Source organism: Bufo bufo, chromosome 1 (assembly GCF_905171765.1).
Source record: "Bufo bufo chromosome 1, aBufBuf1.1, whole genome shotgun sequence".
Classification (NCBI taxonomy): Eukaryota; Metazoa; Chordata; class Amphibia; order Anura; family Bufonidae; genus Bufo; species Bufo bufo.
This window is the reverse complement of record NC_053389.1, coordinates 77,946,591-77,963,833: the sequence shown is the minus strand read 5'-3', so window position 1 is coordinate 77,963,833 and position 17,243 is coordinate 77,946,591. Positions and strand designations below refer to the sequence as shown.

Sequence of the window (17,243 nt, the reverse complement as noted above, 5' to 3'; positions counted from 1 at the left end):
CGGCCAGCATTACCTCATAGTAGCCCCCAGTCTGTTAATAATCATATGTTTGATACGGTAATCTGATGCTCCATGCGATGTTTTAAGCGCCATCAGCGCTATCTTGCCGGTCAGCTTGAAGTCAAGGGGGCAGCGGCTTCCTTGCCTCAAGTCAAGATAAGCACGCCCCCTAACCGTCCCCTCTTGTGTGTGATTGACATCCAGTTTTTGAGGTGACCGGTTCCCTTTAAATCTACGGCAGCAAGGGAGCAAGCGTAGATTTTAGTATGTCGCACCGCCTGCTGGAGGAAGCGCCAAAGTCATGTCGAGGCCTACATCTCCACATTTGGTGCATCCACCGACAGCGCAGAAGGACTAAGACCGTCATCTAAATCGCCGGTCTTAATAAATGTCCCACAGTGTGTAGATTTTGGTAACCTAGCAGTTTGCTGTATACATTCTTAACACATATGTGAATCATGACCATATATTACATGTGTTCAGGTAGCGTCATAGATTAGGCCGAATATTGCATGATCCCCAGTGTTTTCTCAGCACACACTCTTGTGGATGTAGCATGGATGCCTGTGGTGGGTATGAGAGTTGCGCACCTCGGTATATTACAGTGACATCATTTTTGGATGTGGTTTTTAGGTGTAAATGTTTGTATTATTATAATTCACAGTCACATAGCGGTGGACAACAGATTTTTGGTCTTTCCAGTTCTGGTGATTTTGTGAAGACATGTGCACGTAAATGTAGGCCTAAGGGCTCATGCGCACAAACTTATTTTCTTTCAGTGTCCGTTGCATCTTTTTGCAGACCGTATACGGAACCATTAATTTCAATGGATCCTCAAAAAAAAAAATGGAAGTTACTCCGTGTGCATTCGGTTTCCGCATGTCCGTATTTCCGTTCCGCAAAAAAATAGAACATGTCCTATTATTGTCCGCATTACGGACAAGGATAGGACTGTTTTATTAGGGGCCAGCTGTTCCGTTCCGCAAAATACGGAATGTACACGGACGTCATCTGTATTTTTTGTGGATCCGTTTTTTGCAGACCGCAAAATGCATTCGGTCGTGTGCATGAGCCCTAAGGCTGAGTTCTCACATCATTTATTGTAGCCAAAACCAGTAGTGGAGCCTCCACAGAGATCAGGTGTAATGGAAAGATCTGCTCCTGTTCTGTGTTTGACACCGGGCTTTGGCCCCCAATAAGGCCTCCTGCACATGAACGTAGGTGTCCCATTGCCGTATTGCAGACCGCATATGTGGATCCGCAATACACAGGCACTGTTCCGTGTGCATTCCGCATCACGGATGCGGACCCATTCACTTGAATGGGTCCGCAAATCCGGAAATGCAGAACGGAAGCATGGAACGGAACCCTACGGAAGCACTATGGAGTGTTTCTGTGGGGTTCCGTTCCGTACTTCCGTTCCGCAAAAAAATAGAACTTGCTCTATCTTTTTGCGGAACAGGCGGATCACGGACCAATTCAAGTTGCGGTCCTCAATGCATAGAACACATACGTTTGTGTGCATTCGGCCTAAGGGCTCATTCAGATGGCCGTATGCTATCCACAAGAATGTGGATCAGTTTTTTTTTGCGGACAGTTCAGCATGTCCGCAAGAAAACGGATTGCATTCTGTATTTTTGCGGACCCATAGACATCAATTTGGCCACGTTCTGATTTTCACTGACAAGTATAGGACTTGTTTTATTTGTTTTACGGAGCCATACAAGGAAAGAAAAGGGCCCCATAGAAGTGAATGTGTCTGCATCTAATCAAAAAAAAAAACGGATCTGCATTTTTGTGGACATCACACGGACGTCTGAATGACCGCTGTTGTATGTATGAACTCTGCACATGTTGACATTTTATATTTAGGAGGAGTGCTCCATATAACTTTCTGCTTGACTTACAATGTTACCTACATAGATCGCCTTTTTAGCAATTCTTATGAAAAATTCACACAATGGGGCACACTTACTAAGGCCGGCTTTTTACGCCGGTCTTAGTTTCCCCATGTGCGCTGCCGCTAGATACCTCTAATTTGTGATGAGGCGTGCAACTCGTCATAAATTAGTCCATTAGTCCATGCGCCTGGAGTAAAAACAACGCCAGTCCCTGTAAGTAAATTTGCCGGGGGGCTAGGGTCTCGGCCTCGACACGGCCCCAGACATGCCCCTGTCACGAACATCTGGCATACAAGGCGCAAAACTGGCTGTGCGTCAAAATTGTGTTGCACAGCTGGACAGAAAAGGGGACTTGCGACACTTTTTACATCTAAAAGTATCGCAAGTCCAGTAGTAAATGTGCCCCACTGTGTCTGCAAATATATTATAAGAGCTGAGAGGCATTGTGACAATGTGCCAAGGTGTATATACGTTCAGAAAATATATATATTTATAATAGAAATTATTTAGTAATTTTAGGTTTTATTTGTACAGGGCAAAACTGCAAAATAAAATTGTCCTGTTAGAGGTGCAAAATGTCCAGAAACAGCTGGCAGTGAAATGGTTAATATTATAAATGGCAGAAACATTTCTGCAGTTGTGAAAATCTGAAATCCTTCTCATTCCCTAATACTGTACGGTGATAGATTAGGGGATTTATGGCGGCGGTGTCTTTCGTTAATAGAGTTCTCTCTGTAGGAGACGGCGGGGTTGGCACTGGTCCTCCATGTGCTGGCAGCTTTCCGTCTCTGCCAGGGATATGGGGGGTGGGGTGTTAGGGCTCATGCACACAAACATTTTCTTTCCGCGTCTTTTCAATTTAATGGGTCTGCAAAAATAACGGAAGTTACTCCATGTGCATTCCGTTTCTGTATGTCTGTTCCGCAAAACAATAGAACTATTATGGACAGGAATGTTCTACTAGGGGCCAGCTTTTCCGTTACACAAAATACGGAATGCACACGGACGTCATCTGTATTTTTTGCGGATCCCTGTTTTGCTGACCGCAAAATACATACTGTCGTGTGCATGAGCCCTTAAGCTGATAGATGTATCTGGTTTGTCCAGGTCTCTTCTATTTTATAGTGAATTTATAACCTTTATCCTGAAGCTATCATTTTATTATGACCATGTATGTTTTACCAGATCCATCGCTTCTTCTAACTGGAAATCTTTATGTGCTTACAGTATTTGCCCGTTCCAGGAGCAGCATGCCATAAGTAACTGCCCTTCAGCTTAATCAATGGCAGCCGTAATTACAAGCGGACACTTTCTAGCAGGGCTGAGGCGTGCTATCCTCCCTGCTTGCTGCAGCCCCCATAGGCTTATCCTGCACACGGTGCCCGGTTACTGCAGCACCGCTGATCAGACCCCCCACATATGATAAGGCTATGGCATATCCTAGTGATAAGCCGTCACTTTATAATATGTGAACACACCCTCCACTTCATTCTGATTATCTCTAATAGCGTATTATTTAGCTATAATTGGTCTTTCTTAGAAATGTAACAGCTTTAAAGGGCAGATTTGTACCTATGACACCGGCTGACCTGTTACATGTGCACTTGGCAGTTGAAGGCATCTGTGTTGGTCCCATGTTCATATGTGCCCGCACTGCTGAGAAAAATGATGTCTTAAAGGGTAACTGTCATGTTTTCATAAAAAAAAAAATCCATTTTAGCATATGTTACTGCTGCAGCAGCATTATGCATACTAAGAAGACAGGTTGGCATCAGCAGGAGCTGCTCAAACCCACATGCAGTTGTGCATATATATAGGGGAGCAAATCCTGCACTTGTGGCCCGTTGCTAATGGCAATCCCCAGCAAAATGCATACAATGGAGGATGCCCGCGGCGAACCACAAGTACCACAACAGACATCCTACACAAGGTAACAAGTGCGGATGTGATAATTAATATAACAATATAACAAAACAATAACAAACATAGGTGCACTCTGCAGTCTCACTAATTCTCAAACTGATTTTAAAATTGAGAGATTAGTCAACATGTCCTACGGTGTAGGACATGTTGACTAATCTCTCAATTTTAAAATCAGTTTGAGAATTAGTGAGACTGCAGAGTGCACCTATGTTTGTTATTGTTTTGTTATATAGCAGCATTATGCATAAAACAATCTTTAGTTTCTTCACATACCACTGTTTTCCTTGAGTTTTTCCCTTAGTTATGGCTGTTTAAACATTTACAATATGAGGAACTTCTCAAGATGGCTCCTATGCCAGTTCTCTGAGGCCAAAACTGCTATCCCTCACTTCCCATACACACTTGCTGTAGCCAGCAGCTCCCTGCCAGCCAATCAGATTGGATTACTGAGATACACGCCTCCTCACTCTGAAGCCTAATGCAGGCATGCAGTGTGAAGGACCGCCCCTCTGTCTTCTGTTTATACTAAAGGGAAGACGGACAAGCCCTAGCAACGGTCTTTTAAGGGAGCAGTGGAAAGGGACAGGGGACATTAATGACAGCTGTTATTATAAGGTAATTACGGATCTTCTGACAATCATTGACAGACTAACTCAGGTATACATGCCTAGCTCTAATAAACTAGCAAATAAATAAAAAAATGACAGTTACCCTTTAATATATGCAGTTACCCTAGAGGCTCCACTCTGCAACTGCTGAGTCCTCTGCACTTTGGTAAGAATAGGTTGATGTTTACACTGCCTGGTCCGGTCAATCAAAGTGCAGAGGATGCGGCAGTTGCAGAGAGAGCAGAGCCTCTAGGTGTAATGGTAACGCCCCCGTTGCTCCTAGAGGCTCATTTGCATATATTAAGACATCATTTTTCTCAGCAATGCGGACACATATGATTATGGGACTAACACAGATGCCTTCAGCTGCCAAGTACACATGTAACAGGTCAGCCAGTGTGATAGGTGCAAATCTGCTGACAGATGCTCTTTAAACGAGCCTGTGCACTGAGCAAAATATCTGTCAACGTGAGATATGGCCATATGCAGGAGATGACAGTAGGATGAGCGAGCCGCTGCTGGACCGCTCTGCCGCCAGCTTATCTTAATGTCAACAAAAGGATCGGGCATGTTGAAATTCCAAATTCTTGAATTTTATCTGCACCGACATCTGGTGTCAGGGGAGAGGCTTCATACACATTACTTTGTCAGCCGGTCCCACTAAAATTGGTGGGTCCCTCCCAGGTGTATGGCCAATTTAGGTCACATATTAGAAGTACAAGTTCTAGTGATGTCAACCTCAGCTTATTGGCCGCTTGCATACAGAAATCTCTGCCTTTTTTCCCCATGATCGTGATTTCAGTCAGCCATACCCAGGGTCAGCACCTAGGACAGGTCTGTTCTGCAGATATATGAACATCCCCAAATATTCCAGTAGCCGATGTCTTCCAGCATGGAGCACGCAGCCGACACGTGGCAGGCCTCTAGTATTTGATTTTATACTCCATTGATGGTGAAGTCTTTGCTTCTTGACTGGTCCTGTTGTTTCCATGCGGTGTCCTTATACATTTATATTAATTGTACAAAACCCATTTGTAGTTCATCTTCTAGGAAAGAAAATCATTAGACATCGAAACTGGGATGGCGGCATTTGTCTTCTCAGATGGATCGTTGTCAGAGGGATAATGGGATGTGGGGTCCACCTAGTACTGTAAGGGACAAATGTCAGAGGTATGTTAAATACATTGAATGGAGTAATTAAACTTAGGCTTTGTAAGATCCCGTATTTTTCAGTGATTTCTTAGCTATTGATCTCGGTGAAGAACGCTGCAGATATGAGGATTCGTATTGATTTATTATTGTCAATAGTAGTAGTATGTAAAAGGCGTATATATATATATATATATATATATATATATAAGCGAAAAAGTGGGACTGCACTCCTGAATTGTAGTGAAATCAAAAAGACTTTTATTCACTCTCTCTATATATAGAGAGAGAGAGAATACAAAAAAGCCAGCAGCGCTCCAGTAAGATCAAGGAACAAGTGCGGTTTATTCACCCAGTCTCAAGTAGCGACGTTTCAACCGCTTGTTGCGGTCTTTTTTAAGCTATGTGCACATGTGTTACAACAGCAGTATATAAAGGTGTGTCAATTCATGGTATAAAATATCCAATTAACTTAAAAACAATCAAAGATCATGAAAGCTATGTTTAAATAGATACAAACTCATCGACATCAATGTGAAATTACATGTGATTCAAATAAAGTGACAGTGCCTCGTAAACAATACATGATATATGATAACAGTACATGATTGAATATAATTGATGATTAAAAATTGCAGGTGTGCCCAATACACGGTGTAGATTAAAAACTTACAAAACCAGCTGGTAAACTGCGCACGCCGTGCACAGCGGTCTCGGAAGCATCCACATTCAGTTACTGCGCACGCGCGAGATCAATAGATCTCGCGGTAACTCTGGCGTAAAGGAGCTCAATGGAAACCTCATCAAAGATGGCCAAATCCGAGAATGTCCACATGTGCGCATGCCCGAGCAATAGTGGCCCCCCAACACAAAGTCATGTGATCATTGTCACATGATCCGGATTAAAGCAGGTAAACAAAACCATAAGGATATATAGTAGGATTCCCTAGTAGTAGGTGGTGGAGACGCCACCATGGATCCCCAAAGCCAAGCGTCCCACCAACCCACTTAACGCTGTACAGACCCATCATAAGACTGATATTAAACGCAGGAAAAAATGTCTCACAGTCAAGACCGACCGGATCAGCAGTCAAGTCATCACTGTTATAGGGAAGCAAAGAGACACCAAACAACTCCAAACGTGTACCCTAAATCAATTAAAACCAGAGATGGTGTGACCCCTGATGAGCTTTCCTGTCACCAGCGCGTCTGCCCATCTGTACCTGCTCCAATACGCGAAACCTCAAATCTTTTTCAGAGTGACCGGCCTCCTTAAAATGCTTGGAGACGGGCAAATCCATGTTTTCTTTCCTAATAGAGTATCTATGCTGGTTTAAGCGTGTTTTAATGTCCCACGTGGTCTCCCCAACATACCACGCCTCGCATGGGCATGACAGTAGGTAGACCACGTGGGACTAATCACACGTCAAATACTGAGCAATCTTGATCATTTTGTTTGTCACAGGGTTATGAAAAGAGTCCCCCTTAAGCATGAGGCAGCAGTTCACACAGTGATAGCATGGATAACCACCAGTCCGTGTGGAGCCACATAGTGACCTCACAGTGGTCCTGTTGCTGCCCACATCAGACTTTACTAACCTATCACCCAAGTTACGCCCCCTTCGGTAAGAAAAAAGTGGGGGTGTCCGAAACTCTTCAATCTGAGGAAAACTGTTTCCAATAATCTTCCAATGTTTTCTGATGACAGACGCAATTTGCGGACTGTCAGCAGAATACTGTGAAATGAAAGGAATACGTGGGGCTCTTGTAGTATCATTGCTTGGAGTATGCGCCTGGTTAGTATCAACTCGCAACATGCTCCCTGCCATGAGTTTCTTCGGGTACCCTCGAGCAGCAAATTTCTTACTCATTTCCATAAACCGTACATCCCTAGTGGGTTTATCCCTCACAATCCTCTTAACACGGAGGAATTGACTATAAGGTAACGACTGAATCACGGAGTGTGGGTGATGACTGTCAAAGCGTAACAAAGTGTTCTTATCAGTACTTTTCACATATAAATCAGTGGTTAGGCCCTGACCATTTTTATATACACTCACCTAAAGAATTATTAGGAACACCATACTAATATGGTGTTGGACCCCCTTTTGCCTTCAGAACTGCCTTAATTCTACGTGGCATTGATTCAACAAGATGCTGATAGCATTCTTTAGAAATGTTGGCCCATATTGATAGGATAGCATCTTGCAGTTGATGGAGATTTGAGGGATGCACATCCAGGGCACGAAGCTCCTGTTCCACCACATCCCAAAGATGCTCTATTGGGTTGAGAGGATGGATACATGTTCTCATTCTATTTACACCAAATTCGGACTCTACCATTTGAATGTCTCAACAGAAATCGAGACTCATCAGACCAGGCAACATTTTTCCAGTCTTCAACAGTCCAATTTTGGTGAGCTCGTGCAAATTGTAGCCTCTTTTTCCTATTTGTAGTGGAGATGAGTGGTACCCGGTGGGGTCTTCTGCTGTTGTAGCCCATCCGCCTCAAGGTTGTGCGAGTTGTGGCTTCACAAATGCTTTGCTGCATACCTCAGTTGTAACGAGTGATTATTTCAGTCAACGTTGCTCTTCTATCAGCTTGAATCAGTCGGCCCATTCTCCTCTGACCTCTAGCATCCACAAGGCATTTTTGCCCAGAGGACTGCCGCATACTGGATGTTTTTCCCTTTTCACACCATTCTTTGTAAACCCTAGAAATGGTTGCGCATGAAAATCCCAGTAACTGAGCAGATTGTGAAATGCTCAGACCGGCCCGTCTGGCACCAACAACCATTCCATGCTCAAAATTGCTTAAATCACCTTTCTTTCCCATTCTGACATTCAGTTTGGAGTTCAGGAGATGGTCTTGACCAGGACCACCCCCCTAAATGCATTGAAGCAACTGCCATGTGATTGGTTGACTAGATAATTGCATTAATGAGAAATAGAACAGGTGTTCCTAATAATTCTTTTAGGTGAGTGTATATACAGTAGAGACCAAAAGTTTGGACACACCTTCTCATTCAAAGAGTTTTCTTTATTTTCATGACTATGAAAATTGTAGATTCACACTGAAGGCATCAAAACTATGAATTAACACATGTGGAATTATATACATAACAAACAAGTGTGAAACAACTGAAAATATGTCATATTCTAGGTTCTTCAAAGTAGCCACCTTTTGCTTTGATTACTGCTTTGCACACTCTTGGCATTCTCTTGATGAGCTTCAAGAGGTAGTCCCCTGAAATGGTTTTCACTTCACAGGTGTGCCCTGTCAGGTTTAATAAGTGGGATTTCTTGCCTTATAAATGGGGTTGGGACCATCAGTGGCGTTGAGGAGAAGTCAGGTGGATACACAGCTGATAGTCCTACTGAATAGACTGTTAGAATTTGTATTATGGCAAGAAAAAAGCAGCTAAGTAAAGAAAAACTAGTGGCCATCATTACTTTAAGAAATGAAGGTCAGTCAGCCGAAAAATTGGGAAAACTTTGAAAGTAAGGGCTATTTGACCATGAAGGAGAGTGATGGGGTGCTGCGCCAGATGACCTGGCCTCCACAGTCACCGGACCTGAACCCAATCGAGATGGTTTGGGGTGAGCTGGACCGCAGAGTGAAGGCAAAAGGGCCAACAAGTGCTAAGCATCTCTGGGAACTCCTTCAAGACTGTTGGAAGACCATTTCAGGGGACTACCTCTTGAAGCTCCTCAAGAGAATGCCAAGAGTGTGCAAAGCAGTAATCAAAGCAAAAGGTGGCTACTTTGAAGAACCTAGAATATGACATATTTTCAGTTGTTTCACACTTGTTTGTTATGTATATAATTCGACATGTGTTAATTCATAGTTTTGATGCCTTCATAGTCATGAAAATAAAGAAAACTCTTTGAATGAGAAGGTGTGTCCAAACTTTTGGTCTGTACTGTGTGTGTGTGTGTGTGTGTGTGTGTGTGTATATGTATGTATGTATATATATATATATATATATATATATATATATAATATATACACTGAACAAAAATATAAACGCAACACTTTTGGTTTTGCTCCCATTTTGCATGAGCTGAACTCAAAGATCTGAAACATTTTCTACATACACAAAAGACCCATTACTCTCAAATATTGTTCACAGATCTGTCTAAATCTGTGTTAGTGAGCACTTCTCCTTTGCCGGATAATCCATCCCACCTCACAGGTGTGGCATATCAAGGGGCTGATTAGACAGCATGAATATTGCACAGGTGTGCCTTAGACTTCCCACAATTAAAGTCCACTCTGAAATGTGTGTGTTGTGGGGGGGGGGGGGGGGCAGAAAACCAGTCAGTATCTGGTGTAGCCACCATTTGCCTCACGCAGTGCAACACATCTCTGTCACATAGAGTTGATCAGGTTGTTGATTGTGGCCTGTGGAATGTTGGTCCACTCCTCTTCAATAGCTGTGGTCGTGGTCGTGACTCCTTGACCCGCATGCCGTTGCCCGCGGTCTGCTCTTGTTGTTTCAACCACTGGTGAGTGCTGTTACTATGTTGCCTCACGTGTGGTTGCCGCTGGCAACATATTAGTATTGGCAGTGTAGCAGCCTGAGCTTGTTGCTGGGATGCTCACTGTCTATGCATGCGGTTGCCTATGGCAATTTGTGTTTATATGTGTGCACTTTTCCTGTTTGGTGTGCACGGGGTTTATGTGTGTATGCACTTTCCCCTTTAAGTGGCTTCACTACCCTGTTTGGTGATGGAAGGGTTAATTCCTTTCTTAGTGTGTGTGTGGCTGCTTGGCCTATTTAGCTCCTGCTGGAAGCCAGAAGTCTGAGGGGTACTCCAAGCATGTTGCTGGAGTCATCCTCCTGGTAGCCTTTACAATCTCTCCAGTGAGGGCCACCCTTGCGGTCATAAAAAGAATGTCGTGATGTTTACTTTATGTTCCTGTGATGTCTCTTCTTACTGCAGCTATATGGATCTGGTTTCCTGTGTGAGTCATGTTGTGTGCTTTGTCCTTTTGTGTTTGGTCTGGACAACAGCATTTGAGCACGGGTTCCAGTCAGTGTGTCTGTGGCAGGTAGGTGTGGAAGTGTTTCACTCACCTGCCATATCCTTATGCTGTTGATGTTACCCCCTTCCTTGCAGCTTGGCCAGTGAGACTCCCGTTCGTCCGTGTCCTAGAGGAACAGGTCGTCTTACCCTGCTCCTAAGTTCAGGGATCCCTTGAGGGTTAGTAGGGACCCCAGGTTCCTGAATATGAGCCCTCCTACCATCAGGGTCGGCTCATACAGCTAGGAGTTAGGGTCAGAGTTAGGGACGCTGTAGGAGGTGACCTGCTCCCTAATTCTGTTTCTGGCCTAGCAGCTTCCCTTTCCGTTAACATCGCACGGATGAGAGTTTCCCCCACTTTCATCCGTGACACGTATACGCCGATCCAGAGCATCCCAAGCATGCTCAGTGGGTGACATGTCCGGTGAGTATGCTGGCCATGCAAGAACTGGGATGTTTTCAGCTTCCAGGAATTGTGTACAGATCCTTGCAATATGGGGCCGTGCATTATCATGCTGCAACATGAGGTGATGGTCATGGATGAATGGCACAACAATGGGCCTCAGGATCTCATCACTTTATCTCTGTGCATTCAAAATGCCATCAATAAAATGCACCTGTGTTCGTTGTCCATAACATACGCCTGCCCATACCATAACCCCACCACCACCATGGGCCACTCGATCCACATGACGTCAGCAAACCGCTCACCCACACGACGCCACACACGCTGTCTGCCAACTGCCCTGAACAGTAATAAACCGGGACTCATCCGTGAGCAGAACGCCTCTCCAGAGTGCCAGACGCTATCGAATGTGAGCATTTGCCCACTCAAGTCAGTTACGACGACGAACTGCAGTCAGGTCCAGACCCCGATGAGGACGACGAGCATGCAGATGAGGTTCCCTGAGACTGTTTCTGACAGTTTGTGCAGAAATTCTTTGGTTATGCAAACCGATTGTTGCTGCAGCTGTCCGGGTGGCTGGTCTTAGACGATCATGGAGGTGAACATGCTGGATGTGGAGGTCCTGGGCTGGTGTGGTTACACGTGGTCTGCGGTTGTGAGGCCGGCCGGTTGGATGTACTTCCAAATTCTCTGAAACGTCTTTGGAGACAGTTTATGGTAGAGAAATGAACATCCATTGCACAGGCAACAGCTCTGGTAGACATTCCTGAAGTCAGCATGCCAATTGCACGCTCCTTCAAACATTGCGACATCTGTGGCATTGTGCTGTGGCCTTTTATTGTGGGCAGTCTAAGGCACACCTGTGCAATATTCATGCTGTCTAATCAGCACCTTGATATGCCACACCTGTGAGTTGGGATGGATTATCTCGGCAAAGGAGAAGTGCTCACTAACACAGATTTAGACAGATCTGTGAACAATATTTGAGAGTAATGGGTCTTTTGTGTATGTAGAAAATGTTTCAGATCTTTAAGTTCAGCTCATGCAAAATGGGAGCAAAACCGAAAGTGTTGCATTGATATTTTTGTTCGGTGTATATATTGTATATGTGTGTATATAGGTTACTGTGATTCAGAAGCAAAGATTTCTCTTCTAAAACAGAATTTTTCACTGTCATTGATTTTTCCATTCTTTTGTGCAGTCTCATTCGCAGTTGACATAGCGGAATATTTTTGGAAGAAAATCAAGTCTTTAGTAAAGCTATGAGTATACTAAGGGAGTAACATAGATGAAAGGCTCCCCATGGATCACTACACCCCCGATACTGGTTAGCGCAGTGCTTGTCTCTCTCTTCCCGCCATTTCTAGTATAGAAGAGCAGTGTGACTTTTGGGCTTTTCCCCTCTTCTTATCTGGTGAATGGGGAAAGGGTCGTTGTGTGCTTCTACCACTCCACTGTAGCCATTTGGACAGTCTCCATGGCGGGTACACCCCCGACTGCACATGGGAGACAAGATTCTTGTTATTATTCAGCCGTGACTTAGGGGCAGATTTATAATTATCACGGAAGATGTGGACCCACTGTGCCACTGACTAGCAATACTCCAGAGGGGCTTGACTAAGCAACTACCCGGATTTCACTAGAGCCTCAGATGGTGAGGATAGGCTTGACCGTCGGTAGTTGCCAGGGGCTACTCTGGAGCGTAAACCAGTCAGTGACAGCTGGTCCAGGCAGACCAGGAGGTACCTGCGAAGGTACCAACAGTACAGACGTAGTAAACCAGACAGGGTCGTGACCAGGAGCAACCAGACAGGAACCGGAGGATGATGCAGAGACGTAGTCAGGACGAGCTAAGGGTCAAGGCAGGCGGCACATGAGCAAGGTCAGACAATCCGGGTCTAGAACAGGAGAGGCGATGCAAGCAGGCTGGGATAGGAGATAAACGAAGTCCAGGAACGAAGCACGAAGTCAGAAACACGAGTGGTAAGCAAGCTCTTTGGCACAGGATTAAAACCTTGCCACTGAGGCTTCTGGCTAGAGGGCTGAGCTACTAAAGTACCTGTAGGAGAGCCAGGATAGGTTAACGAGATCACCTGACACAACTCAGCCCCGCCCAGGGAGTGATGCGTACTGCCACAACCGAAGCCGAGTTCAAGCAGTGTTCAGGTTGAATGGAAGTTGTGGAGCGGAATCTCCAAAGGTAATACTAACCACACAGGCAGAACCCAAAGCTGCAGCAGAGACAGGGAAGCACAGACCACCATCACAGATGAGCACGGTGCCCGGAACCGCGGCGGTAAGCAGGGGGACAGCGTCGCACAGAGGACGCTGTTACAATCATAGGGGGATATTTATCATATCCCTACACCAGTTTTCTGGCTTAAAATGTCACAAAGTCTGTTTTTGCAACGTTTTAAATGCCACAGTGACTAAATTTAGTTGCTACGCCGCCCTCACCGCTTTCTGAGACGGGGGTGTAGCGAGGGTGAGGCCAGTGAGCCGCTTAGATTTATCTTCTTTTACCATAGTTTTCTGGCATGAATGAAGACAGAAATCTATGACCGCTCGGAGCTGGCGTATATTTCAGTTTAGGACTGCTGGAGAATGCAGCACCTGACCATAATATAAGCACATCCCCCGACAGCACAGAGAATATCAAGAAGACCAGCGCTGTACCGGCCAGATTGTTGAAATGCTGCAGTGATGGTTGACCTTCTGTAATATTCTCCCATCTGCACACCAGATCTTTGGAGCTCAGCCAGAGTGACCATTGGGTTCTTGGTCACCTCTTTTACCAAAGCCGTTCTCTCCTGATAACCTAGTGTGGTGGATTGGCCAGCTCTAGGAAGAGTCCTGGTTGTTCCAAACTTCTTCCACTTTAAGAATTATGGAGTCCTCTGTGTTTTTGGGTCTGTGTTCTTGTTTTTGTCCCTTTCTCCAGATCTTTGCCTCCACACAATCTCTGAGCTCTACAGGCAGTTCTTTCCTCCTCATGGCTCGGTTTTTGCTCTGATGCATTGTCAGCTATGATGCCTTATATAGACGGGGCTGTGTCTTTCCAAATTATGTCCAATCAACTGAATTTACCACAGGTGGACTCCAGTGAAGCTGTAGAAACATCTCAAAGATGATCAAGAGACATAGGAGGACCCAGAGCTAAATTTCAAGTATCATAGCAAAGGCTCTGAATACTTACGTCCATGCTAAATTTTTGTTTTTCCTTTTTAATAAATTTGCAAATATTTCTAAAATTCTGTTTTCACGTTCTCATTATGGGGCATTCCGTGCAGAATGATGGGGAAAACTTGTTTTATTTTATTTTTTATGTTTATTTCAGCACAAGGCCCCAACATAACAAAATGTGAAAACCATGAAAGGGTCTGAAGACTTTCCAGATGCATTGTACAGTGTATGTGTGTTCTGTATCCATATTTCGGTTCACAAACAACGGATCCCAAAAATACCGATGCCTTCCAGGTGCATTCCACCCATTTCTCACTCCCATCAATAGAAAGGACTATTCTCATCCACAATTATGGGCCAGAATAGAACATGTTCTACAATTTGCGCAATGGGCACATAGATCCACAGAAAATATGGATGTGTGCATGCCCCCCACAGAAATAAATTGGTCAGTGTGCTATCTGCAAAAAATGTGGATCGTACATGAGGCCCTTAAAGGGGTTGTTGTCTCACTTCAGCAACTACCATTTATCATGTAGAGAAAGTTAATACAAGACACTTACTAATATATTGTCTTTGTCTGTATTGCTTCCTTTGCTGGCTGGATCACATTTTACGCTCCTCGTTTCCATGGTTATGACCACCCTGCAATCCAGCAGCGGTGGCCGTGCTTGCACAATATAGAAAAAAGCACCAGCCAATGTGCGCTCCCATGGTCCTGGCCACCAGACAGGTCGGCGCTTTTTCCTATAGTGTGCAAGCATGACCACCACTGATGGATTGCAGGGTGGTCGTAACCATGGAAACATACAGTGTATAAAGTGATGGAAAAATGAATCCAGCCAGGAAAGGAGGCAATATGGACAATCACAATACATTAGTAAGTGCCTTGTATTAACTTTCTCTACATGATAAATGCCACTTGTTGAAGCGAGACAACCCCTTTAAGCTATTAAAGAGCAGAATAAAGTCATCAGACCTTGATTTGGCAGATTCATTCCCATTGATGTCCTGGTATTCATTGTTATTTTATGGAGATTGAGATTTTTAATGATGTTATTTACAAGAGCCTCTGCAGGAGTGACTGCCATAAGAAGTTTCCCAGAAGATGATACTGGAAGGCTTGTATATTAACTGAGCACGCTCCCCAAGGAGCAATGAGTTCTTAAAGTAACAGATCCCCCGAGAACTTTACATTCCATTGTAACTACATTATCTTGTGTGATAGACTCCGGTCTGTGCTCCCTCTATGAACTCCACTTATTCAGGCTGGAAGGAAGAGGTTATTCCAGAATCTATAAAACTCCCAACTTTGGAGCATTCTCAACGAAGACGTCAATTGTATTAAGAGAGGTTCAGTAATATTGTGTAATTTATATGCGGTAATAGCCTGACGGGCAGTCGATTCCCTACATATGTCCTGACATTGTTTAGTAGTATCTCTGTCCCAGCCCCATCCTTCAGCAGTCTGTGCCGTAGATTTCTGGCTTCATTTGCACCAGAAAATGACCGTGCCCCTTTCCTGCTCTCGCCGTGCCCCATCTTGGAAAAGTGGCAAGGGCGGCGTAAAAATGGAGCACTTTAAAAAAAAGATCACATTTAGAAAATTGCAAACACACAGTGTGTGACTTTATAAAGCCACTTTTCTAATGCAAGAGAGATGATAAATCTACCCTATCGTTCCTTAAAAATTAGAAATTGTGATTGGATATTTTTTTACAGCCCAGCTATAGAGATTTCTGTGATTGGACCCAGTTATGTGGGGCATTTGTTGTTAGCAGACTGTTGTGTGGGGCATCTGGCTTTTGTGCCGTTATATGGGGCATCTGGCTGTTGTACTGTTATATGGGGCATCTGGCTGTTGTAACGTTATATGGGGCGTCTGGCTGTTGTAACGTTATATGGGGCGTCTGGCTGTTGTACCGTTATATGGGGCATCTGGCTGTTGTACCGTTATATGGGGCATCTGGCTGTTGTACCGTTATATGGGGCATCTGGCTGTTGTACCGTTATATGGGGCATCTGGCTGTTGTACCGTTATATGGGGCATCTGGCTGTTGTACCTACGGTTATATGGGGCATCTGGCTGTTGTACCGTTATATGGGGCATCTGGCTGTTGTACCTACGGTTATATGGGGCATCTGGCTGTTGTACCTACGGTTATATGGGGCATCTGGCTGTTGTACTGTTATTTGGGGCATCTGGCAGTTGTAGTGTTATATGGGGCATCTGGCAGTTGTACTGTTATATGGGGCATCTGGCAGTTGTACTGTTATATGGGGCATCTGGCAGTTGTACTGTTATATGGGGCATCTGGCTGTTGTACCGTTATATGGGGCATCTGGCTGTTGTACCGTTATATGGGGCATCTGACTGTTGTACCGTTATATGGGGCATCTGACTGTTGTACCTACGGTTATATGGGGCATCTGGCTGTTGTACCTACGGTTATATGGGGCATCTGGCTGTTGCACCTACGGTTATATGGGGCATCTGGCCGTTGTACCTACGGTTATATGGGGCATCTGGCAGTTGTACTGTTATATGGGGCATCTGGCAGTTGTACTGTTATATGGGGCATCTGGCAGTTGTACTGTTATATGGTGCATCTGGCAGTTGTACCGTTATATGGGGCATCTGGCTGTTGTACTGTTATATGGGGCATCTGGCTGTTGTACTGTTATATGGGGCATCTGGCTGTTGTACGGTATATGGGGCATCTGGCTGTTGTACCGTTATATGGGGCATCTGACTGTTGTACCTACGGTTATATGGGGCATCTGACTGTTGTACCTACAGTTATATGGGGCATCTGGCTGTTGTACGTTATATGGGGCATCTGGCTGTTGTACGGTTATATGGGGCATCTGGCTGTTGTACGGTATATGGGGCATCTGGCTATTGTACGGTATATGGGGCATCTGGCTGTTGTACTGTTATATGGGGCATCTGGCTGTTGTACTGTTATATGGGGCATCTGGCTGTTGTACGGTATATGGGGCATCTGGCTGTTGTACCGTTATATGGGGCATCTGGCTGTTGTA

General features: G+C 44.7%; 1 protein-coding gene across 3 annotated transcripts in view; it reads left to right on the top strand.

Moving 5' to 3' along the window:
* The window catches only part of HOATZ (HOATZ cilia and flagella associated protein), a 58,169-nt gene that overhangs the window by 16,915 nt on the left and 24,011 nt on the right, over positions 1-17,243 (top strand). The gene's annotated exons all lie outside the window — the stretch shown is intronic.